Below are 23,357 nucleotides of genomic sequence, written 5' to 3'. Positions count from 1 at the left end.
TTGTTCCTGTCTTATATAAAGTATAGTCGTCATTATTATAACATCTAGAATTTTTTCACATAAAGGGACCCAAATTATTCGTTTGCAGCACACCAGAGAAAAAGCAGTGTTTTTTTTATATATAAACATTGAAATTCCATCCAGTAATAAAGAATACATTAAAAATACAAGAATTTTCTGAGATATTCCATTTGAATGAATAAGTGTACTAATTAATTGATTAATTATTAATACGATTGTGATTATCAGTCATAGTTTATTGCTTAAAGATAAAAATACAATTGATTAGCTTTTTATTTGGAGCCTTTGGGGATGCATAATAAAATAGAAATATCAGTAGGAGAAATCTGTTTAATGTTTTGTATTGTATACTACTTAATAATGTATTTCTCAGTGCTTAGTACAATATAATAAAGAATTATTTTGATACATTTTAAAAAAGATATTTAGGCAGTAGTATATATCTGATTGATTGTATGATTAATTGTTTTTAATGCATGACTCTCGAGCACTGATTGCTATTTAATGGAGGGAGCCGGAGTGCCAGGAGACAGTGGCAGATCCAGAAATTTGATAAGATGGGACCTACACCAGACATGCCTCAGTGATTCCTTATATAATCAACCAAATGTTTCCAACAAAAGGGGGGGGTGTCCCTTGCCCCCTAAATCTGCCTCTTGGAGAACCTTAAAGCAAAACTTGTAACAACTTGCATGTATTAATCAGTTCAGCAAGCAATATCTTTGGTTCATTGTCTTAAGTTACAGGTCAAAGCAGATTTGTTTTTCATCTTACTAGTATTTTAAAAATTTACAATTTATAGAGTTTTTTATGTTTTGGACTTCCAAATCCATGTAATTATACAGATGGCCGACAACAAAAGATGGTGCATTATGGGATAGTCAATGTTAAAAATATTCAGAAATTGTTTGGAATTGCAAAGTTGGTGCAATATATATATAGAATATGCAGCGCTTAAAAATTTAGAAAATTTTCCTAATTTCTGGATACAGAACAGTTATTGTGTAACAATTTCATCAAGTTAATTAAGCAAATCTTTTGAGGAAACACAGGCAATTTTCCAGACACTTCAGCGGCTGAGTCAGGTCTCTTGAGCCATTAATAGGTAACAGCCAATAGACTATCATCAATAAAGTAAACTCAATTATATTTGTAATAATTTAAATAATTAAATAAAAATTATCCTAATATAATATCAAGCGATTTGTACTATTGTTACAAGATTGTTGAAGAATGTACCTATAATATAGTATAGGATGATAAAACATTCAAGTTTCGAATTTCAATTTTATAAATGAACAACCTCAGGTCAATCAGCAGGGGGCGGATCCAGCCATTTTTAAAAAGGTTTTTTTTTCACCTAGGACAAAGGGGGGTGTTCCATAAGACTTTTTTTTGCTGAGTAAAAAAATATTCTCAGAATGAATTATTTTACTCAGCTAAGAATGAGAACTTTTTTATCCGCCATAAAAAAATATTCTCAACGTTGAGAATATTCTCAGCTGAGAATTTTTTTTCTCAGTGATGTAAGTGGTAAAATAGTTGTTTGAAAACTAAAATGTATACCAAACTTCTCTAAAACGCAGTTTTATCTCTTAAGAAATAATGTAAAACATAAAAAGAATCTATGATAGATAAGATGACAAGTAGCATTTAGTAAGCATCTGTAACCACAGTCCTGACAAAAAGTCACAGAATATAAAGTCGGCAGATAATTTGTGTTCAGATTATAAGAAATATAGAACCTAATAGATATTATTAATAAGAGAAAGATCTTGAAATACTTGAGTTATTTACCCGTAGCTTCTTATAAATATGTATATATATTTTTTTATATTTCTTTATTTAGATCTATATTTTGTATATTTTTTAAAGATAAAATGCTATCTTCATTGACGTTTACGTGAAGAGTGCTTTCTTTCACGTCCGCACTTCTATCGAGTATGGCGCGCCAAATAAACATTTTGAAAAGATAATTATTACGGATCAATAACATATATTATGTATTATGTATTCAGACGGCATAAGACATCATGTGACAATTTTTAGAGAAACAGAGCTGCTTTTTTCTCACATCTACAATGGGGGGGAAAAAACCGAAAAACCGACAAACCAAATATTTTTAAATCAATATGAAAGCCAGTAAATATTTTGAATCCGTATTCAATATTCAAGATATATGTAACTTAATATTAATATAAATCTGATACAGAATTTAACATGTTTAATACGATTTAACAATTATGCAAGTAGTCATAAAAATTGCTCTGCATAATGAGTTTAATATCATATTGCACAGGAAGATAAAATAAAGGTACGACGTCGTGTGAGAAGGCATGACATATATATTTGTAACACTCCCAAACGTGTCCTGTCCCCCAAACGTGTCCGATCCCCCCAAACGTGTCCTGTCCCCCAAACGTGTCCGATTCCCCCAAACGTGTCTACTCTCCCGAAACGTGTCCATGATATGCAATATTCCACAAACGTGTCCGATTTTATAACCCCCAAACGTGTCCGATAATTGTTATTCGCCAAAACGTGTCTCACGTCTTTTAGCGCTAATACATGAATAAAATCAATAACGTTTACGGCAATTCTTTAATGGGGGACACAGTTGATGAAGTGGTCATTTATTAGTATTAAAATTTAGTTGGTTCAACGCCGGTTGTTATTGCAAATTTAACCTGTAACATATAAATCAACTTTTGACTGAAATTACTTATATTCCAGTTGCAAGTATTATGCTCGTTTAGAGCGCACATACATGTACAAACAATTCTAGTTCAGTTGAATTAATCGTTTACTATGTAATTATTCTGTACTTATAAACTCCGATGATGCCTTTTATATTACAGCTAATTTCCTAATGCATGTAGAACAAAACTTTGGTTAGCTTGCTTGCTTGGTTTTTATATTGTACAATCCATAGGATAACACCCAATTAAATTCAAATATAATATATTCAGGTTAAACAATGCATATATATATTGTTTAAAGATGTCACTCTTATTTACAAAGCTTGTATTAACAATTATACAAACAAAGCAAGCAAGCCAAACAAAGTTTTACTTTGCAAGCATTAGGAAATCAGCTGTAATCCGCGAATACTGCACGGCGGGCTTTTAAAAGGATTGACTTCCTTTTCTTTCAACAGTTCTGATATTTTAAAAGATATTCAAATCATAGACTGGTTATCAGGTATTTTAATAAATTTTAGGTTTCCAGCATCACTACTAAAGTGAAGACATGCAAACAAGAGTCATAAGTCCAGTGTCAAATATTCCATGCATTATTTGAACGATATCATATTAACAATAAATAATATACATAAGTTTTATTATCATACCGGGTATTTAGGATTGGGCCTAAATTTGTTTACGATTATTCGGGATTAACATTAGTTAAACTTAAAAATCTAAAGAGCCAGTAAAAACCGATTTTTTTGTCGAGCCAAACGATCCTACATTCCGTCGTCGTCGGTGTCGTCGTCGGCGGCGGCGTCCACAAATATTCACTCTGTGGTTAAAGTTTTTGAAATTTGAATAACTTTCTAAAACGATCCTGGATTTCTACCAAACTTGGACAGAAGCTTGTTTATGATCAAAAGATAGTATCAAGAAGTAAATTTTGTAAAATAAAATTCCATTTTTTCTGTATTTTACTTATAAATGGACTTAGTTTTTCTGCCGGGAAATATTACATTCACTCTGTGGTTAAAGTTTTTAAAATTTTAATAACTTTCTTAAACTATCCTGGGTTGGTACCAAACTTCGACAGAAGATTGTTTATGCTCATAAGATAGTATCCAGAAGTAAATTTTATAAAAAAAAAAAATCCATTTTTCTGTATCTCTACTTTTAAATGGACTTAAATTTTCTGTCAGGAAACAATACATTCACTCTGTGGTTAAACTTTTTAAAATTTTAATAACTTTCTTATACTATTTTGGATTTGTACCAAACTTGGACAGAAGCTTGTTTATGATCAAAAGCTAGTATCTAGAAGGAAATTTTGTAAAAAAATAAATCTATTTTGTATTTAACTTTAAAAAAGTGACTTAAATTTGCTGCGAAACAACACATTCACTCTGTGGTTTAACTTTTTAAAATTTTAATAACTTTTTTATACTATTTTGGATTTGTACCAAACTTGGAAAGAAGCTTGTTTATGATCAAAAGCTAGTATCTAGAAGGAAATTTTGTTTTCTTCTAGTTTTATAACATTACATTCAGTGTGCAGTTAAATTTTTCAAACATTCATTACATAAACTATCCTGGATTTTTACCAAACTTGGACAGAAGCTTCTTACAATCAAAAGATAGTATCAACAGGAATATTTTATTGATTTGTTTCCTCATTTTTGTCTTACAATCAAAAGATAGTATCAACAGGAATATTTTATTGATTTGTTTCCTCATTTTTGTTGAGCTTGCTATAAACAGAAAGAGTAGGCGAGACACTGGGTTCCGCGGAACCCTTACAAATTTTTATAACTTCACTATGAAACTATTTGATTCTCTCAAAAAATAGAAAAAAAACCTCTTAAAATTATAAACTGGTAGTAAGGTTTGATTTTATGAACTTTTGGTTTCGAACATCACTCAAATACACGCAAACAAGAGACGTTACGTCCTGTGGCAAATATTTCATGCATGGGCAGGACGACAACATACTTTGGATAAGTTATATAATGAGATGCGGAAGAATATTTGCCGGAACTCTTGGATTGTACCTTAATTATTCCGGGAATTTGGGATTAGGCCTTAATGTGTACAGTTATAAGAATTTATACTTTACGGTTATTAGGAATTTACACTAATCGTAACTCGGATTTAATTGATATTTTTTTGGAGCGAAAAAGGACAGTTTTATTTTTACGGAATATCAGTATAAAAATCTTGTATTTCCATTTATATTATAGGACAAGTTTGAGGAATTGAGCACGTTTAAAGGATTGGGTACGTTTGGGTGTTTATTAAAAAATGGACACGTTTAGGCGTCTGAATAATACAAATGACACGCTTTGACGCCCTTTTTACAACTAGACATGTTTTGCAGTTTAGTGACGTCGATGTGGACACGTTTGGGAGTATCGGACACGTTTGGGGGGAAGGAGTGTTACATATTTAATGTCCATAACAGTTATTAACAACACCTTGTACAAATATTATTTTCGAAAATGAAAACAGTTGAATAAAAACACAAAACTATCCAATTTATGAGGGTCGTGAAAAGGGGAGTAGGGGAAGATGTTCTATTTTTCTCTATTCAGTAAGAAATATTTTCTGTAAAATTCTGATTGTGCATATGGAAATTTCCTTCTGTATCATGATCTTAATTGACATGATAAATGATTTGTCTGGATCAACGACATATGTATGACACCAATACACCCCGATTACGACCAGTTCAATATTTCACTCATTTTACTGTATTCTTATATAAGAAAATTGTACATTTTAGCACCCCATTTTTCAGTGTTTTTTCTTTATTTTTTTTGCACATTTTTTCTTCTTTTTTTTTTGGGGGGGGGGTATTTTCTTTTCTGTTAATTGCCTCGTTCATTTGGGTAATTTCTAAGAAAGATCAGATATTCAAGCGTCAAGCGGGATATGTTAAAAGTGAAGAAGTATCTACAATGAGAAGCTGTTTAATTGGTCGCTTTTGTTGTAGTATCTTTTAAAATTAGGTAGGATTAATATGGTACAACCAACTATCAAAGATGGGGTTATCAACTTACATTTTTAATTTTCATATGCTTTTACAGAATTATGAGACATATTCAGTCGTTTTTCCTTACTTTTACTTTTTATGTAAAAAAATGCACATTTAAGCACCCCATTAATCAGCTTTTTTTTTTTAGACAACATTGATTTTGAGTATTCATCCTTAAAAATATATGAAAAAAAATATGTTAAGGAATAAAGATAGAATTTGACTTGAGGTGATAAGTGAAGTTTTTCTTTACAAATTTTAACAAAAACACTATCAACATTTGTAATTTTAAATCAAATTACCTTAAAAAAAACATTTAAGATTTTTTTATATACTTAAGTATGGTTTTGGCTATACTCAAATATGAAGTTTTTCTTTACAAATTTTAACAAAAACACTATCAATGTTGTCTAAAAAAAAAAAAGCTGATTAATGGGGTGCTTAAATGTGCATTTTTTTACATAAAAAGTAAAAGTAAGGAAAAACGACTGAATATGTCTCATAATTCTGTAAAAGCATATGAAAATTACCTTAAAAAAAACATTTAAGATTTTTTTATATACTTAAGTATGGTTTTGGCTATACTCAAATATTTAAGAATATTCTTAACTTTGAGTAAGAAAATATCTGAGAATTTTTTTATGGCGGTGCATTTTGCTGAGAATAAAAAAATTGAGAAAATTCTCAGGCTGAGTAAAAAAACTTTACTCAAATAGTTTTATGGCGCCGGGGCCAGGTGAACTCTCGTTGAAATTTTCATACCAGAGATCATGTACTAAACAAGAAATTATTTTAAAAATAAAAGAGATATATGGTACAATTGCGAATGATCGATTCAACTATCCACCAAAGTTCAATTGAAGTGGATATAAGCAATTATAGACAATAGTATGGTCTTTAACAATGAGATCAATTAACCCATGACATATAGTCTGCTATAAAATAAAGCCTGTGTCATGAAAATATAAAACAATTCAATTGAGAAACCTGGAGGCCTAAGTTACAACAAAAGAATTTACTATAATCAAATATGACAGTCATGATTCAAACAACCACTGCACTACAAGCACATGGATAATGTGTGGGGTGTGGGGAGGGGGGGAGGCAGTTAAACATACCTCCACTGTCTCCAATCCTTACAGTTGTCTCTAAATTCGCCTTTTAGGAATCTAAAGGACTATGGGGAATTCCTTCGTTCGTACTCCAAAATGAAAGTAACATTACTTCATTGGTTGAATTTCCTCTTTTTAGTCTTAGAAAGAACGTTTGAAAACAATCTCAATGTTTTGGTGTGCACGTTTGTAAATATTACTCAGAATGAATTAGATTCCAAAACTGTGAATTCCACTGACCATTTTATCATCTGCCTGAGAACAAGGATCTGATTTTGTTTTTCTCAAAGTTAGATACAAGTTATAGTTTTAAAAATATAATTTACAAACACAAGACAAAGATTAGTTTCTATTTTCTGTAAAAAACGCATTTACAATCAATAATTAGTTTTTTGCATGCAATAAAACATGCTATTTCTTATCAAGAAGAAAATTATTTCAAACTCCCACCCCTACTGGTTTGTACCGTGTTTTCTGAGTTCCAGTAAATTGCACAAACCCTATTCATCCTATGCTAAATAGATCTGTAATGGAGGAACTGTCCCAAGACCCTAATTATGTTCCGTAATCAAAGTTTGGTTCATCCCTCCTACGATAACAATACTAAAACCATAGATGTAATGCCCATCTATGCTAAAACCATGTCTCTCGCCCCATGATGTAAACTTCTTTGTCTTAATGTCTAACTAAACCATCTGTTCTCTGCCTGATATGATGTTTACATTAGCCATGATTAATGGTACGGTTGTTTTTTACCACATCTGAAGTTGTATGATAAGCGACAGAAACAAGATTCACATGTTAAAGACAAGTTATCTGATGACAGAGGCTCCTATCGCCTTGTATCAGGAGCTAATATGTCATTAAGATGCTATTTCTGATCAGCTGATTTTCAACGGAACAATTAACCACTTATTTTCTATTTACATTCCTTAATAACACCTCCCTTAATCTGTAGTACTCAACAAGTGGTAGTTTTCCATTCATTAAAATTATTCATTCTATTATTGATGAGTTTTAACTTTAAGTCATTTTTTCCATCCCTCAATTTAGTGTTACATAAAAAAGAGACAGTTATAATTTTTTAGTGTTATTAGGTATAGAACCACTATTTAATCAGCCAAAACAAAAAGACCAAACAAGAAAGTAGCAATTTGTTTAAATAAAACTTTGCAATGCATACAACTGTAACTTTGTAAAAAAGAATAATATTTTGGTAATTTTGGTATTAAAAACTCCAGTAGCGGATCCAGAAATTTTTATAAGTGGGGGCCCACTGACTGTATAAGAGGGGGCCCGCTCTGATCAAGCTTCAGTGATTCCCTATATAATCAACCATTTTTTCCCAGAAAAGGGGGCCCAGGCCCCCCTAAATTCACCTCTGAGGTCAAGTACCTGGGATCATGTCAGGTATAATTTCGACATTGAAATGACTTTATTTGAACTTAACAGCATATCTATAGTTGCAGTATTCAACATAGAAAGCAATGGGGCTAATGAACTAGAGGTGTTAAAACCTTAATTAGTATGAATTTATTTTCTTCAGTAGAACAGAAAATATCAACATAATTAATTTTACTTGCTTCTTAAAAACACATTTGAAGGCATTAAAAATCTAAACTAGAGGCTCTAAAGAGCCTGTGTCGCTCACCTTGGTGTATGTGAATATTAAACAAAGGACACATGACAAAATTGTGTTTTGGTGATGGTGATGTGTTTGTATAGATCTTACTTTACTAAACATTCTTGCTGCTCACAATTATCTCTATCTATAATGAACTTGGCCCAGTAGTTTCAATGGAAAATGTTAGTGAAAATTTACAAATTTTATGAATTTGTTAAAAATTGACTTTAAAAGGAAATAACTCCTTAGGGGGTCAATTGACCATTTTGGTCATCTGACTTATTTTTAGGTCTTACTTTGCTGTACATTATTGCAGTTTACAGTTTATCTCTAACTATAATAATATTCAAAATAATAACAAAAAAACGGCAAAATTTCCTTAAATTAACAATTCAGGGGCACAACTTAACAAATCTAGTTTAGATTTTTAATGCCTTCAAATGTGTTTTTAAGAAGCAAGTAAAATTATACGATTCATCTGAAAATTCTAGGGCAGACAGATCTTCACCTAATAAACAATTACACCTCCTGTCAACTTTGCTCTAAATGCTTTTGTTTTTGAGTTATAAGCCAAAAACTGCATTTTACCCCTATATGTTCTATTTTTAGCCATGGCGGCCATCTTGGTTGGTTGGCCCAGTCACTGGAAACATTTTCTAAACAAGATACCCCAATGATGATTGTGGCCAAGTTTGGTTTAAATTGGCCCAGTAGTTTCAGAGGAGAAGATTTTTCTAAAAGATTACTAAGATTTACGAAAAATGGTTAAAAATTGACTATAAAGGGCAATAATTCTTAAAGAGGTCAACTGACCATTTTGGTCATGCTGACTTATTTGTAAATCTCACTTTGCTGAACATTATTGCTGTTTACAGTTTATCTCTATCTATAATAATATTCAAGATAATAACCAAAATCAGCAAAATTTCCAATTCAGGGGCAGCAACCTAACAACGGGTTGTCAGATTCATCTGAAAATTTTAGGGCAGATAGATCTTGACCTGATAAACAATTTTACCCCATGTCAGATTTGCCCTAAATGCTTTGGTTTTTGAGTTATAAGCCAAAAACTGCATTGAACCCCTATGTTCTATTTTTAGCCATGGCGGCCATCTTTGTTGGTTGGCCGGGTCACCAGACACATTTTTTAAACTAGATACCCAAATGATGATTGTGGCCAAGTTTGGTTAAATTTGGCCTAGTAGTTTCAGAGGAGAAGATTTTTGTAAAAGTTAACGACGACGGACGACAGACGACAGATGAAGGACGCGGGACGCCAAGTGATGAGAAAAGCTCACTTGGCCCTTTGGACCAGGTGAGCTAAAAAGCAGAGAAAACTGCAAAAAAAATATTGCTTATAAAGTTTAATTGTAAGAAATTACAGCTTGTATTTCAAAATAAAATAAAGGTTATAACTCCTACAAATAATGTTCAAAAATACAAATTGATTCTAATGATTTCTCCTTTCTAAGAAATAGGTAGTAGAAGAGGTACTTAGAATAACTGTCACTACCTATACATTTCTATAAATAAAATTAAGTGTGAAAAAAACTTCCTCCCGAGGTACCAAGTCAGATATATCAGCTATGCTACAAGTATTAAAGCTATCCAAAACACCAATGCAATAATTTATCATCAAATTCCATGAGGGCCAAATCAGTCAGTAATAAAACAGCTCATGCCTTACAAATAAAAATACTATTTTAAAAAGCTATTAGCAAACAAGAATATAAGTATAAAACACTTAGAAAAGATGATTACTAGTAAAACATGATATGATCAAACTGTCGTTAAATTCTCATTTTCTAATAGATGTTATCAATTTATTTTCTTCCTTGTTTTGTGTAATTTGCTAAAGCATTATCTTTTGTTTATACATGTTATATGTAATATACAAAGGATCAGCAAAATGAGTTTTTACATTTCAGTACACTGCCAAATACTTTTCTCAACAAATGAAGCAACAAACACATCTTTGAAGATAGAAAATTCATTTTAGAAATGACAGCTTAGATTAATATTCTGAATTTATGCTTTACAATAAGGTACTGATTATCATAACCTAATTCTTTAATGCAAAATAAGTAAATTCAGTCACGGGTTGTCGTTTGTTTATGTGTTACATATTTGTTTTTAGTTCATTTTTTAGCTCACCTGGCCTAAAAGGCCAAGTGAGCTTTTCTCATCACTTGGCGTCCGTCGTCCGGCGTCCATCGTCCGTCGTCCGTCGTCCGTCGTCGTCGTTAACTTTTACAAAAATCTTCTCCTCTGAAACTACTGGGCCAAATTAAACCAAACTTGGCCACAATCATCATTGGGGTATCTAGTTTAAAAAATGTGTCCGGTGACCCGGCCAACCATCCAAGATGGCCGCCATGGCTAAAAATAGAACATAGGGGTAAAATGCAGTTTTTGGCTTATAACTCAAAAACCAAAGCATTTAGAGCAAATCTGACAAGGGGTAGAATTGTTAAATAGGTGAAGATCTATCTGCCCTGAAATTTTCAGATGAATCCGATAACCCGTTGTTGGGTTGCTGCCCCTGAATTAGTAATTTTAAGAAAATTTTGCTGTTTTTGGTTATTATCTTGAATATTATTATAGATAGAAATAAACAGTAAACAGCAATAATGTTCAGCAAAGTAAGATTTACAAATAAGTCAACATGACTGAAATGGTCAGTTGACCCCTTTAGGAGTTATTGCCCTTTATAGTCAATTTTTAACCATTTTTCGTAAATCTTAGTAATATTTTACAAAAATCTTCTCCTCTGAAACTACTGGGCCAAATTAATCCAAACTTGGCCACAATCATCTTTTAGATTAGTAGTTTGAAAAATGTGTCCGGTGACCGGGCCATCAAACCAAGATGGCCGCCATGGCTAAAAATAGAACATGGGGTAAAATGCAGTTTTTGGCTTATAACTCAAAACCCAAAGCATTTAGAGCAAATCTGACAGGAGTAAAATTGTTTATCAGTTCAAGATCTATCTGCCCTGAAATTTCCAGATGAATCGGACAACCCGTTGTTGGGTTGCTGGCCCTGAATTAGTAATTTTAAGGAAATTTTGCTCTTTTTGGTTATTATCTTGAATATTATTATAGATAGAGATAAACTATAAACAGCAATAATGTTCACCAAAGTAAGATTTACAAATAAGTCAACATGACTGAAATGGTCAGTTGACCCCTTTAGGATTTATTGCCCTTTATAGTCAATTTTTAACCATTTTTCGTAAATCTTAGTAATCTTTTACAAAAATCTTCTCCTCTGAAACTACTTGGCCAAATTAATCCAAACTTGGCCACAATCATCTTTTGGGTTAGTAGTTTGAAAAAATGTGTCCGGTGACCCGGCCATCCAACCAAGATGGCCGACATGGCTAAAAATAGAACATGGGGTAAAATGCAGTTTTTGGCTTATAACTCAAAACCCAAAGCATTTAGAGCAAATCTGACATGGGGTAAAATTGTTTAACAGGTCAATATTTATCTGCTCTGAAATTTTTAGATGAATCGGACAACCCGTTGTTGGGTTGCTGACCCTGAATTGTTAGTTTGAAGGAAATTTTGCTGTTTTTGGTCATTATCTTGAATATTATTATAGATAGAGATAAACTGTAAACAACAATAATGTTCAGCAAAGTGCTTTATAGTCAATTTTTAATAATTTTCATAAAATTTGTAAATGTTTACTAACATTTCCACTGAAACTAATGGGCCAAGTTCATTATAGATAGAGACAATTTTAAGCAGCAAGAATGTTCAGTAAAGTAAGATGTACAAACACATCACCATCACCAAAACACAATTTTGTCATGAATCCATCTGCTTCCTTTAATATTCACATAGACCAAGGTGAGCGACACAGGCTCTTTAGAGCCTCTAGTTTACATAAATAAGGCCGTTAGTTTTCTCGTTTGACTTGTTTTACATTGTCTTATCAGGGCCTTTTATAGCTGACTATGTGGTATGGGCTTTGCTCATTGTTGAAGGCCGTACGGTGACCTAATGTATAGTTGTTAATGTCTGTGTCATTTTGGTCTTTTGTGGAGAGTTGTCTCATTGGCAATCATACCACATCTTCTTTTTTATAAACCCTTACGGGTTAATAGGCAAACAAAACATGTACAGTTTCTGATATTACACAAAGAATTGATAATCTTGCATATATCACACTTTACCATAGAATATATAAGAAACAAGAATGTGTCCACAGTACACGGATGCCCCACTTGCACTATCATTTTCTATGCTTAGTGGACCGTGAAATTGGAATAAATTCTCTAATTTGGCATTAAAATTAGAATGATCTTATCAAAGGGAACATGTATACTAAGTTTCAAGTTGATTGGACTTCAATTTCATCAAAAACTACCTTGACCAAAAACTTTAACCTGAAGCGGGACAGACGGACGAACGAACGGACGGACGGATGGACAGATGGACGGACGAACAAACAGACAGACGGACGAACGGACGCACAGACCAGAAAACATAATGCCCCTCTACTATCGTAGGTGGGGCATAAAAAGAATGTGTCCATAGTACATGGATGCCCAAATCACACTATCATATTCTTTGTTCAGTGGACCATGAAATTAGGGTCAAAACTTTAATTTGGCATTGAAATTAGAAAGATGGTATCATAGGGAACATGATTACTAAGTTTCAAGTTGATTGGACTTCAACTTTATCAAAAACTTTAACCTGAAAAGGTCAATATCATTTTATATGTTCAGTGAGTCGTGATACTTTGGCCAAAACTTTAACCTGAAGGTGGACAGACAGACAAACGGAAGAAACAAACAGACGTTTGAACGAATGGATACACAGACCGAAAAACAGGGCATAAAAAGCAATTAAACCTTTACAGATTTAATAGGCAAACATGTACTTTTAAAGAAACATACTGATTAATACTTGTTTATGAATTTACAAGAAGATGAATATCCTGAATTTATCATGATTTACCATAGAATAAGATGAAATTGATGAGAGAAGGGAATTTTAAGCTAGACACACAGTGACTCCTGTTTTTTTTGTTTTTTTTTTTAATTTTTAATAGAAAAATGTATGATTTACCTCTACTGTGGTCATTTCTAAATTTTTTTAGGATGCTGTCTCATTGATATTAACAAAAAATTGCATTGATTCAAACAGCTTGAAAGTTGCTAAAAAATAAATCAAAATTAAAACATATTTTTAATAATTAATGCTATGAAAAAAGTCCAACATATTTCCTTGCATTTACTAAAAGGTTTTCACTTAATTGGTCTCCAAACAGATTTCATCCTGGGGACCTCTCATAAATAGTTTAGATCCCACACTTGAGTCTGTTGCTTTTAATGTAAGTGAATAAAACGATGAAAGGGCAAACTGTGTCACTACATAAGGAAATGCCTGTACCAGGTCAGGAATATGATGTTATTTTCGATTTCTTTGATGTGTGTGTTACTTAATTGTGCTTTTGATTTTACCATTTGATAAGGTATTTTTGGATTAGAATTTTTCTTGGAGTTCAGGAGTCGATTTCACAAAAAAAAACAAAAAAAAGACAAATCTTAGTCGTAAGTTTTTTTGTGAAATTGACTCCAGAATTTTAGTTATTTTACTCTTTAGCATGTAACTTTAATTGTAGTAGGATGAAGACTTGGAGCATTTAATTATTCCATGTTATGATTTCTTAATATAAACTTTGGAAGTGAAATGTTTGTTTAAATCCTTCTTTGAATAAAAATCCATTAAACTTTCTAAATGACAGCAAAAAAAGAAAGATTTCAGCATTCTATAAAAAGTAATTTCCATTAAGGTTATAAAGAACGCTGAACTTTCTAGACATTTGTGTGACATTTTTTCGTTTTCCGACTGACATATAGATTCACCATGTAATAGATTACCAAAGAAAAACATTGCCATAATTCACTTAGCCAAAGCTTTTCCAATCACTACTGAATGTCTTTAGAATGTACAAATCTATTTTCGAAGGTTTACAAAATTTATCAATTATATTAGGGACAGAAAAATGTTATAGTAGGACCTGCTGTCCGTAGTAAATTCAATTCTCTGCAGCATTGTCAGCATAGGACAAAACGATTCTCCGAGAGTACTTCAAACTGATAACCAATTCTACCATCATTTGTGTATTGGGAAAAGAAAATTGTTGATTTACAATTTCGTTTTAAATTAACTTTCTTAGATTTTGTATAATTACATTGAACTATAAACATTGTGATTCTTTAGCTCTGATTTATCAAACAGAAATATTTATAACATTATCTCGTTTATAAAGAACATCCATTAAAGACAAAAAATGTCTAAACTTCAAAGTCATGGAGGTGACTAATTTACATTAATCAATGAAACTTTTAAAACCTCTCATAATACGTTCTTAGTTATAAGTAAGGAGATTTTACCTTCAAAGAATTTAATTAATTTCCTTTTCCAGGAATATCTTAGGATAAAATCTGCAATTAATTATGACATACTTTCTTCTTCCATTGATAACGAGAACCATGTCTTGTCACGCTCTTTGTTATAAAAATTTTTCTTCAATAGTTATTAAAAATTTCCATAATGTTCGCTTCTTTAAATTGTAAGAGTATGATAGTAGAATTATATAATTATATCTTTTGAGGCTTCTTAATTTTTCCAAATCATCAGGTGTTTCATGAGAACAAGGAATAAGAAATATACGAGACATCATATGTGGAAAAAATCAATTGTCTATTTCTAATACTGTAAACTCAGAAATTATTGCGATTTTGTCATTTAAGACTAAACTGCGATTTCAATTTTTGCGATATTGAGCAAAATTCTGTTTAATTCATATGAAAATTTTTAATATGTGAGTTTAAATTATTGCAATTCATAACACTGTCGCATTTTTCCCAATAATAATTTGCAATAATTTTTAATTTTACAGTAGCTAATTTCAATGAAATTCTCTATAAATCCACATCACTTTAATATTGCAATATTATATGATGTTACCATTAGACTAGTTCAAGATTTTGGTATTTTGTTTTAAGGTCTCTTTTTTTTTATATAGCTCTTCATGTGTTTTTTGGTACTTATAAATGTATTCATTTCATTTTTTTGGGTTTTGAGTGTTCCTGATTCAGAAAATGTTCCTGACGGAATTTTTAGATTTATAATCGTGTTATTTTCATTTGGTAAGATTTGCAAGGGAAGAGGGTCAAATTCATACAGGGTACATTATCCCCCTGAATGTTTTATGAAGGGAGTGGGACAAGAGAACCCAAACAAGTCATTAAATAAATGGTCATTTGCGTCTTCAACAGCTGTTCTTTAACATTCTTAGCTTTCAAGCTTTTGAAATTTTTATTGTGTTGCTTTTACAATTTTATCATTACAATACACACTGTATATAAATGCAACATAGGCAAGTTATTTTAACTAGCAGCTGAATGGTGAAAAATAATTAATGTTTTGGAAGTAATATTTTCTGTTGAATATGGTTCTTTAGTAGTGTCTGTTGATAAAAATTGAGAATAGAAATTGGGAATGTGTCAAAGAGACAACAACCTAAGTCCTACCTGTGAAAGAGCAGAACACAGCCAATGGAGCACATATATCAACATTTTATAATATTAAAAAAAATCTATTCATTGCTCTATTCTATCATAGAGACTGAAATAATAAATCATATAACAATAAACTTTCATTTTCTCAATCTTGGATTTGTCAAATTAAATCAAAGTCCTATAAAGTACTGACATCTGATCGATGACCACAAGTTCTGGTGGATCATCAGGTCACAATATATATTTTTTTTTCTGACAAGTTCCTGTGTGGATGATGACTAAACGACAGGGAATTCAACCTCATCCTAATAACTTTTACATGTTTATATTGTAGTGAAATAATATTCTGTAATAATTCGTTTTTCTAATAGTCTATTGGATTTGAGTAGGCATTCATATTTTCCCACCTTTGTTGCAAAATCTTCTTTAGATATTCTTCTGCCTGCGTTAACACACATTTTTGGTTTTCTTAAGTATTTATTTATATATTTTTATCAGGACAAAACATTTTTATATCATTTTTCTGCGTTCTTGAAAATTATTTTAATGAATATTTATCGATGAAATTAACATATAACAAGTGACAAGAATGTAATTTTGCACTTGACAATGTTCGTGTTGTTATATGGGTATAACCAGTAAAAATAAACGCAAGTCACTCAGGTAGAATTTGTTTATGGCAACAATACTCTGGAATGCCCTCACTGTCATCCGCAGTAAAAATAAAGAGTCCCTGAACTTGCCTTCCAAAATCCTTAATGAGAAGTTGAGAACCCTGGTCATATTGTAATTGATGATGCACTTAAAGGATTTGGAAATAACATAAAAGATCTGAGATACCACATAACTAAATGCAATACAGTTAACTCATTTCCAATTCTAATTCTACAATAATAGCTGTTGTCATTAAAAAATCAAAAGTCATTAATTAACTGAATTAAAACAAAAATAAAAATTCCACTTTAGGTCAAATGCCAGGATAATAGGACTGTTATAGATCATGAGTATAATCAGAATGAGATTATTGAATCGTTACCTGCATGAAAGATTTTCTGTCAGCTGATCTTCACAATCTGAAAATAATAAGTGAAAATTGTCAAATTTACCAGAATTAAAGAGATATCCAATATTCATAACAAAATATCATAGACCTAATAAAGTGATTAACTTCTACAAAAAATTAAAGCTGATATTACACAGGGGACATTTATAAGAGAGGTATCAATATAAGCTATATTATAGCTAATGACTCTTTATAAAATTTATAAAACTGCTAAAATGACATTACATTGAGCTGAATCTGTCAGTATCCAACTCTAACTATCATATAAAAGTCCTTATAATAAGGATGGCTATCTCTCATTTGAAAGCTTTAACTTTCAACTTACGCAACAGGGTTCAAAGACAAAAGCTAGTTCCAATATACATGTAGCTATGGAACCCTAGCTCTCAAGTCCTTATGATATTTTTTTAATATTTGAGGACCTATGGGCCTATGGTCTGCAAATAGTCAAAAAATATCACAAGGACCTAAGATCTACCATAGGTCCACAGCTAGCCCCAATAATGAGCCAATGATTATTTTTCTTAAATAATTGATCCTATATATACAGAGGCGGATTAAGGGGGAGGCACAAGTGGGCCCGCCACCCACCCCCTTTTCTGGGAAAAATTGTGTTGGTTATATAAGGATTCACTGCAGCATGACCAGAGCAGGCCCTTCTAAGGAAGTCAGTGAGCCACCACTTATCAAAATTTCTGGATCTGCCACTGTTCTATGTTCAGAAATTTAAGTGAGTCCTAGCCAAACTAGAGGCCGTAAAGAGCTGTTTCACCTCCATCTTTAACAATAGCCATTATATTTGGTGCAACCCATTATGAAAGGGCAATAACCCTACAACCACTCAACTGAAAATTTCAGTCAATTCAGTCATGTTGACTTATTTGTAGATCTTTTCCTGCTGATCATTTTTATATATACAAAGTTTCTATCTTCATTTATTGGCTTTAAACTTTTCTATGGGGTTGAGGCAAAAACTCATAGTGATCGAAAGCATCTTTAAAGGGAAATAACTCCAATTATAAGTAGAATTAAGATTTCAGTCATCACAGCTTATGTCTAGATCTTGTCTTGTTGATCTTTTGTTTATGTGTAAAATTTCTTTCTGCATTTGTATCTATTCTGAGGTTTTTTTCAACATTTAGTTGAGAAAAAAACAAATTTTGGGGATGTATGCAGTGAATGGACAAAACGGACAGACAAGGTAAAGACTTAATGTATTATGGTATGAATAAATGGACAGCATGAAAATTTAGACATTTTAAACATTTCTGTCCTGTCAGATTATCTCTATTCATCATGTTCATAGGGTTTGGATGGTAATCAATAAAACTTGCATTTTACGGTACGTACCCCAATGACCTATTTTTAGCCATGTTGGCCATCTCAGTTAACAGGCAGGGTCATATAATGACGCTGGCCATTAGTTTGCTTAAATTTGGACCAATAGTTTGAGGAGAATATTTTTTTGTAAAAGTTGAAGGACAATGACAACAATGCATGATGGACTCCAAGTGATGAGAAGCTCATTTCGTCTTTAAGCCAGGTGAGCTTAAAAGCAACATTTTCCTTTCATTATTCACTAGCCAGATATATTTAGATAGATTATAGCTCAGATTATGTTCAAATTCTAAATACATGTATTAATTGAACTTTCTTGGTCTTAAGAGCTACATGTGTTCATGTTTATACACTTAGTAAACTAATTCTAATTTAAGAAATTTTTTTTAATGTTTTTATTTAAATAAAACAGAAATAGGTTAAAAAAAAATATTTTGTATACAAAAAATTCTATCAACTTATACAATCTATTGATTTTATCAAAGAAATTTAAGTGCTTCAAGTACATACTAGTCACATCCCTAACCCTAACCTTAACACTATAACCCTCAATTTTGTGGTTATACATACAAAAATTGAATTGTTTGCTGTACAGACAATTATCAAAATTTTAATCAACAATTCTAAGAAAAAGTCCCAGACATTGGACATTTTATAATATCTTCCCTGTGTACATCACTTACTGTGAAAATGTTGGTGTGTTCATCATGTTCATGGTAAGAGTTTTCAAATAATTTAATTTCTCATTTATTTTTATTACTTTAAAGTCATATGAAATGATCGATATATAATGGTTATCCAATTATTGAACAAACATATGTATATATCATAAATCAAGTCTTCTGTGCATGATTTATAATCGTCACAATTTTTTTTATCTCGGTCTGTTATGATGTGAAAGTATGACAACTTAAATATCATTAATTGTCATGTTTTGAAGCCAAAGTTTAACAACTACAGGTCATTAAGTATGGCCTTCAACAATGCCCAAAGCCCATACCGCATAGTCAGCTATAAAAGGCCCTGAAATGACAATGTAAAAAAGTTCAACAAAGCTAGGTTACTTTAAAATATAATGGTCAGGTTGTTGGGTTTATTTCGCTATGAATTGATTTTTTCCCAAATTGCCTGATTCTTACAAAGACATGGTCCGAGTGGCACTTTAAATAGAACACAGTTATCAAAAAATTACAATACCATGTGTAGGAAGCACTTTCAGTATCAACCATAATTAGAATAAAAAAATTTGAATGCCTATGATATATCATGATCAATAAAACTTGAGCTATAAAAAAAATAAGCTAAACCAACCTGAAGTCACTTGGGTATAGTACGAGAAAGTTTAGTTTTTTAGAAATGTCTAATTATTGTCATACTCCCTGCAGTTAAAGAAGGACTTCATAAATATTCTGAAAATGCATATTCAAGAAGTGGTGTTAATAAGATGTGGATACTGAAAAATTAAAAAAAGAGTTATTGCCTGTCACTTATTGGTGAATGTACAATCTCAATCATTTAAACATTGTACCAACATTAAAACCTTTGATCTTCAACTCCTTATACGACTATTCAGCATACGAAACTTTTAAAAGCCTGACTGAAAGAACTTGTCAGCTTGTTTCATTAACAAAAAGGACACTAGACGTTTTAAATATCTGGTTTTAAGCAGGAATTCAGCTTACTTTGTGAAAAATCATACAGAGTCAAGAGTTAGCGACGATACATAAGCAAAAAATACACCTAAGAAGATATCATTGCCATGCTGGACCGATCTGAATAAATTGAACTAAAAACAAATTGGGGGTTGGTGTTAATATAAGAAAGTTTTATCATATTTTGATGCTTTTTCGTGTCAAACTTACCTTTGTTGTCAATTTTGTATATTTGTGATTTTTCTCTGTTTAAAGAACAAAATGCATATTTTTTCAACTTCCTTGTTACAAATGATTAGAAAAATACATATCTATGAAATTTGAAAAGAAAAAGTTATATGGGATGCTTATGTTTCTGGTAAAATCATTTTTTGTACCCCCCACCCATTTTCTCAAAATTTCACTAAAAGAGGCTGTCTTGATTAGTAATAACATTTGAAAATTTCATTACTCAAAATACTACTTATTGGAAATAAACAATTCTTTCACAGAGTAAAGTTTGATTATGATAATTATCAAATTCATTGCTATTTTTCACTTATATCACATGTTTTGGAAATAATTCCAGAACAAGATTTTAATGAGACTGAACGAGACTGAAATGTCAGAAGAATACATCCTTAAGATAAATCTTACCTTTAACAGCAGATCTTCTGGCTTTTCTTAAATCATCTTTTTCTGAAGAAAAATAATAGAATGAAAATTCTCACAAAACAATTGAATACATTGATACAATAAAAAAAATCTTGGATGATTACCTAGGCAAATCATAACCATTTATTCACTAATTATCATGCATTTCAACTCCTCTGACTTCATATCATAACAGATGATAACAAGGCTTTGTCTATGATGTAGAAGAAGTGGAAAAAAATCTTAGAATAAATTATAGTTTCTTGCATTTTCTTCTTTCATTTCATTATATGCCAGGAGAGTATATTATGAACATTTATGGATTGCTTAATTTTTAGGTTGGGATGGATAATAACTGAACATTTCTTTTCATAGAGTTAAAAAGATAATTACCAATGAGACAATTAGCAATTACAATACTAAACATAAAATCAGTTTGAAAGCCAAGAAAAGCTTGACAATTTTTTTTCTTTTACATTTGAGTGTTGTAAAATTTCCAACAATTGCAAACAGGAAGTACATTATGTAGCTGCACAGCTGACATTGGAATATCTCCAATAAGGTGATGAATAAAAATTTGTCCATGTTTGAAATATATCTTTTATTTAGCTGATAACATATTCTCTATATCTACCCTAGTTTACACAAAAAAATAAAACACAAAAAAGGGTGAATTTTGTCATTGAAGGGCAATAACTTCTACAAAAAGTTCATTTAAGCCATGTTCACATGTATAATATTTTTTACTTTTGAATTTTTCATTCTAGTGCCTGCCATCAAAGATAAAAAGATGCGTAATAACTGTAATTTGAGGACAATCATAACAATAATGAGTCGACTTGCTAATGCGGCCCTGTTGACTTATTAGTAGAACTTGCTATTTTTACTTTTTAAAGTCCCTTTCTTTTTGGGCAGGGGCACTGAGTGAGTGAGTGAGTATCCTTGAAAATATTGATGTATTTACATTCATCCTGAGAGAGAAAACAGATTCTACTGTACCATTGCAGCTCGAGGGGTGCTCCGAATAAGGGAGGAATGTACCAGTACATATTTTTCATAATTGTATAAATAAACCAATTTCTCAAGACGTTTCGGCCATTGGCCTTCTTCAGTTCTTTATTTTTCCTCTTAACTACATGGCTGACATTTTGTTTTCAATCATTGAAAAGATGTTATAGATAAATTATAGATTTATCTATAACATCTTTTCAATGATTGAAAAAAAAATGTCAGCCATGTAGTTAAGAGGAAAAACTATAATTTATCTATAACATCTTTTCAATGATTGAAAACAAAATGTCAGCCATGTAGTTAAGAGGAAAAATAAAGAACTGAAGAAGGCCAACAGCCGAAACGTCTTGAGAAATTGGTTTATTTATACAATTATAAAAAGTATGTTCCCTATTGGAATTTTGAAAACAAGGACATATTTTTCACCTGCAGACAGAACCATGCATCTTTCCAACAGGATATATTAAGGTAATAGTCCTTTTTATGCAACCGCAAATTTTTTGTGTGTTGTATAATGCTATCATGTCGTTGTTGTCGTCGTCCAAAGACGCATTTAGTTTCCGGACAAAAACTTCAGTTTTAGTGAATGGATCTCTGTAAGTTTTTACCAGAAAGTTCAAAATACCACTAAAGATAGGTTGGGATTGATTTTGGGGGTTGTGGTCCTAATAGTTTAGGAATTAGGGGCCAAAAAGGGGGCCCAAAATAAGCATTTTTGTAGTTTTCAAACAATAACTTGTGTTTTATTTAAGTGTATAAATCTCTCTGAAATTGTACAAGTTTCGATACCATGAAGGGATTGTTAGTATTGACTTTGGGGGGTTATGGCTCAAAATGTTTTGGAATTAGGGGCAAAAAAGGGGAAAACTAGGTTTTTCTGGTCAATGGGCAATTAAGACAATCTGAAAGCAGACTGTATTAAAGGGAGGTTATTCAGAAACATTTAACATACAATGTTAGGTATGTTCTGATTTACCTCTTTTACACTTCTTGTAAATTATGTATAATAAATGTCAGGTTTTGGACCTTTTTGCTCACCTGACTCTACTTGGTTTTGCGAAATCATATAAAAAAAATAAAAATTTGGCTACAAAGTAACAACACTTGGCCACCACCTCATTAGGAAAGGAACATTTATGCTATGTTTGATTTCATTCAATTTAGTGGTTTTCTAGAAGAAGACTTTTGTATGCATTTCCCATAGGGTCCTATGTTAAACAAAGTCACCCCACTGGCGGCCATCTTGGATGTTGGATCGGCTACAAAGTAACAACACTTGGTCAGCACCTCATAAGGAACATTCATACTATGTTGATTTCATTCCATTCAGTGGTTCTCTTGAAGAAGACTTTTGTATGCATTTCCCATAGGGTCCTATGTTAAACTAAGTCCCCCTCTGGTGGCCATCTTGGATTATGGATGGGCTACAAAGTAACAACACTTGGTCAGCACCTCATAAGGAACATTCGTGTCATGTTTGGTTTCATTCCATTCAGTGGTTCTCTAAAAGAAGTCATTTGTATGCATTTCCCGTAGGGTCCTATGTTAAACTAAGTCCTGTTATGGCAGCCATCTTGGATGATGGACCGGCTACAAAGTAACAACACTTGGTCAGCACCTCATAAGGAACATTCATGCG

At 31.8% G+C, this 23,357-nt stretch overlaps 1 protein-coding gene across 1 annotated transcript in view; it reads right to left on the bottom strand.

The window, feature by feature from the left end:
- LOC143069458 (alpha-mannosidase 2x-like) overlaps window positions 1-20,756 on the bottom strand; it is a 92,753-nt gene extending 71,997 nt beyond the window's left edge. Inside the window, exons 1-2 of the mRNA XM_076244100.1 lie at window positions 20,711-20,756; window positions 17,058-17,094 (exon numbers count right to left, since the gene is read on the bottom strand). The gene's annotated coding sequence lies outside the window, so the exon portion shown is untranslated. The remainder of the gene's footprint in view (window positions 1-17,057; window positions 17,095-20,710) is intronic.
- Window positions 20,757-23,357: the final 2,601 nt, after the last annotated feature.

The sequence above is a fragment of the Mytilus galloprovincialis genome, chromosome 3 (genome assembly GCF_965363235.1).
Source record: "Mytilus galloprovincialis chromosome 3, xbMytGall1.hap1.1, whole genome shotgun sequence".
Taxonomy (NCBI): Eukaryota; Metazoa; Mollusca; class Bivalvia; order Mytilida; family Mytilidae; genus Mytilus; species Mytilus galloprovincialis.
Note: the sequence above shows the minus strand (reverse complement) of the source record. Positions and strands in the feature narration are given on the sequence as shown.